Here is a 4,159-nt window from a genome sequence, read left to right as displayed (position 1 = left end):
TCAAGGAAAATCCACTTTTCCAGTGGCACATATCACCTTATGAAGCTATCAGGGAATATTACCTGAGAATGTGGCAAAGTTAAGTAAACACATTATTGTATAATCTTATATAATCTCACATGTTATTGCATGCCAAATTGTATGATGCAATGCGTCAGTAATAAATTTGCTACTGAAACGTGTCTAGTGATAACCATTTTTTCCCATTAATTTCATTCTTTATAGCTATACATATATATATATATGTTATAGCTAATTACCTTTAATATTTTGGGATTGCTCTAAGTAAGAGAGAAGAATCTCAGCATGATACTGAACTATATTGGATACTAATTGGTGTGGCCTATCTGCAGGAGGCTAAATAGCCGTTAAATTGGTATTGTCATGGGTTATGAGAGAAGATTAGACTGTTAAGCTTATCCAGTAAAAGAAGACTGGTTATGATTGTTATTTCAATAGTCAAATTCACTCCGAATCCATTGGTGTAATCAGAGGTAAGATTGCCTGGCAACACCAGCAAACTATAACTGTATGATTTGAGTCCCATAGTGAGATATGTTCGTTTTTCTCTGTCTTAAGTTGCAGATGTAGATATCTCTTCATACATACATATATATGAGGTGTAGTCAAAAAGTATCTGACCTTGATTTTTTTGCACAAAATAATAATGTGAACAAAGTCTGCATGGGTGTTGGGTAGCTGCGTCCTTCCTGAGCATGCGTAAAAATTTTCGTGTCTCTAGGTTGCACCATTTGCCTGCAGTGACACGTTGAGTACAGACGTGGAGATTGTGCTGTGCAATTTTTCTTTTTGAGTCAAGACGACCGAGTGCATTGAACAAAGATACTGTATCAAATTCTGCCAAAAGCTCAGTGATACACACGGCCAGACTATCAAGAAGTTTCAGAAGGCCTTTGAAGATGATGCTATGGGAAAAACGCAAATAAAGGAGTAGTACAACTGGTTCAAAGATGGCTGCACTTTAGTGGACAGTGAGCCACGTTGTGGCCAGACAATTGATAAAGAATGCTACCTGAGGGTTCTTCGTTGCCTTTGTGAAGCTGTGCAGTGAAAACAACCTGACCTATGGGCAGTAAAGAACTGGCAACTCCACCATGACAACACACCTGCTCATTCCTCCCACATCGTCCAAGAAAACTTGTTGAAGGACTTGTTGCTTGTACTTTCAAAGTATGCCTCTCTGATTTGTTTACGTGTGTTGTGCTTATATAACTATAAAAACACAGGAACTTCATAGAACATTCTATGATAAGGGGTAATATTTCTATCAAGTAAGTGGTTGGTAATCAGGTCACATTGCGTAACTCAAATGTGGTCTGGGACTAGTTATCCAAGCTGTGAGGTTTCAATTTTAGGCCTTAACTACATCTGTGAAGAAGTGGATACAACAGTGCAACGCTGAATTTTTTTCACACAAGGTTCAACAAATTAGGTGCATAAGCATCCCTTGTAATGTTGAGTTGTGTTTTTATATGGAAAAATATTCTATTAATAAATTTGAACGACCCGTGCCAGTTAATAAAAGAGTCATGTCCACTTTTGTCTTACTTTTGGTGTAATCCTCATATTTATGATTTTCCTTTGAGTTTAATTTAAGTTCTTTTTGAAAGAGTTTGAACTGGTTGCCAACAAAGTGATAAGACATTTTGACTTAAGAGAGTTCTCAATGTTTGTAAATAAGTGGTCGAGTTTGTGCGTTGGTTGAACTGTTGATATATACATCCAAGTGTTTGCATCCATTCACAAAAGAATCTCATATGGAGAAATTTTGGAATGCCCTATCACTCTTCACTGTGCCACTAATAGATTGGATTTGGAGAATCTGCATCAGTTTCTTTTGACCTTTTTCTTTGAGACTGAGTATTCCTAGGTGTTTGTGCAAATGTGTTAGTACATAACCTAATGCCCCTTTGATGATAAGTACATTCTATGTATGTTAGTATTCAGTTTTATTTCAAGATTTATTGTCAACAGAGAAAGAGTCAGTTTCTAATCTAGATCCAAGGCTCCTTCATTAGAATTTCAACAACATCAACAGGGTATTTTTGTATGCATGTATATATGTATAAGTGCAGATTTGTCTGTTTTGTTTTCTGTATATATTCTCATACATATAGTTGCATATCTAGACATGCTCATATATATTCAAATGATAAACTTCTGGAAAGTTTTACAGATTTTTACAGTTCCAGTGATGGCTTGGATCTGTAGTCTTTGAATCATCTTTCTCCTTTCTAGTTTTGAGGAGCCTAATTTCTCAAGATGGGTATTTAGGCAGTGTGTTACATATCCCAGTGCCCCAATAATTACAGGTATAAACCTGAACTTGTAATCTGGATAGAGTAACTGTAGATTCCTCAATGGTTCAGCATAGGTATTTTTTCGTTGATCTTTAGCATTGTGTGCTTATCAAGTTGTATGTATGTATGTATGTATGTACGTATGTATGTATGTATGTACGCATGTATGAATGTACGTATGTTCTTTTATCTTTTCAAATTATTTGAAATCTTCCTGTAAGGATTTCGTTTCTAACAAAGATAAAAAAAACTCCATCAGTAGATAATAAACAATGTCATAATTTGAATTTGAGAAAAGCCTTGCGTATATATGTTTGCGTGAAAGTATATATTGAGTTTGTGTTTCGTGCGCGCGAGAGAGAGAGAGAGAAAGGGAGAGCGAGAGAGAATGTGTGTCTCCTCTCATATGAATAGTCTCATACGTACATGCTCTTGCTAATTGGTACATGTATGTATAAATTCCGGGAGCGAGCGACGTAAGACTTCCAAATCTGTGCGGACTCTGACAGGGAAGTTCGTAAGTAACCATTGTTTATATTTCCATTAATAAGCCACAGTGGCTGTTCGAGCTGTTTACGTTGGTGTCCCCTCCTTGTTTCTAAAGTCACGTAAGGACCTCACATTACAACTACTTCGAGTAGACAACTGATTTACAACAACAACAGCAACAGCAACAAAAGGCTCTGTAACGAAGTCTGAGTTGTTCATGACTGCACTGTTTGCCCTGAGGGACCAGGCTAGTCAGCTTGATGGGAGGAAACTAGATGGTTGGGAAGCATTTACCGAAACTTGATAAGCACTGTGCAGTAGAATAAATAAAAGCCAACAGCTATGATGACATCACAGATGAGCTGTTGGGGTAGAGTACCACGTTGAGACTGGCTTGTTGCCGTATTGTATTGCGGGTGTTAGTTGTCAGCGGTCCAGGTGGGGGCTACTTCGTTGTCAGCCGTTTCAAAATTGTGTTAATACGATCCCAACGGTTGCCCTCACCAGAACATTGGGAGTGGGTTCAATTAATTAACTTTTACTGACATACCAGATATTAAGGACGAAGCAGATGTTGCTGTTGTTGTTGTCTGTTGTTGCTATGTTGTAGTCTATCTTTTATTTTTTACTTGTTTCAGTCATGAGACTGCGGCCATGCTGGGGCACCGCCTTGAAGAATTTTTAGTCGAATGAATCGACACCAACAATAGTTGTCAAGAGCTGGTGGGAGACACAGACAGAAAGAAAGAAGCCCACACTCTATGGGCTTCTTTCATTTTCCATCTACAAAATTCACTCACAAGGCTTAGGTCAGCCTGAGATTATAGTAGCAGACACTTGCCCAAAGTGCCATGCAGTGGGGCTGAACCCAGAACCATATAGCTGGGAAGTAAACATCTGTCCACACAGCCACGTTCATCTTTTTTCCAGAAGGAATGAAGATGTCCCATACAAAAAATACCAAATCATATGCTTTCCTGTATCTTGTTCCCAACCACATTATTCAAGGTTTAAATCTTAATGGGGGGTGATTTTGTCTTTCTATCCTTCCAAGGTCATTTATAAAAAAAAAAGAAAAGAAAAGAGAAAGAAGGAAAGATGGAAATACTGTTAGCACTTCATTGAGATCATTTGATCTTTCTAACTCACATAGACACTTCTCTCAGTGGAGGCGCAATGGCCTAGTGTTTAGGGCAGTGGACTCGCGGTCATAGGATTGCGGTTTCGATTCCCAGACCGGGTGTTGTGAGTGTTTATAGAGCAAGAACACCTAAAAGCTCCATGAGGCTCCAGCAGGGGATGGTGGTGAACCCTGCTGTACTCTTTCATCACAACTTTCTCTCACTCTT

The 4,159-nt window shown here is 38.4% G+C and overlaps 1 long non-coding RNA gene across 1 annotated transcript in view; it reads left to right on the top strand.

The window, feature by feature from the left end:
* Window positions 1–2,726: 2,726 nt before the first annotated feature.
* Window positions 2,727–4,159, top strand: part of LOC128248509 (uncharacterized) — a 57,155-nt gene continuing 55,722 nt past the window's right edge. Inside the window, exon 1 of the long non-coding RNA XR_008264679.1 lies at window positions 2,727–2,838. This is a non-coding gene — a long non-coding RNA (uncharacterized LOC128248509). The remainder of the gene's footprint in view (window positions 2,839–4,159) is intronic.

The sequence above is a fragment of the Octopus bimaculoides genome, chromosome 8 (assembly GCF_001194135.2).
Source record: "Octopus bimaculoides isolate UCB-OBI-ISO-001 chromosome 8, ASM119413v2, whole genome shotgun sequence".
In the NCBI taxonomy this organism is placed as follows: domain Eukaryota; kingdom Metazoa; phylum Mollusca; class Cephalopoda; order Octopoda; family Octopodidae; genus Octopus; species Octopus bimaculoides.
This window is presented reverse-complemented; position numbering and strand designations above follow the sequence as displayed.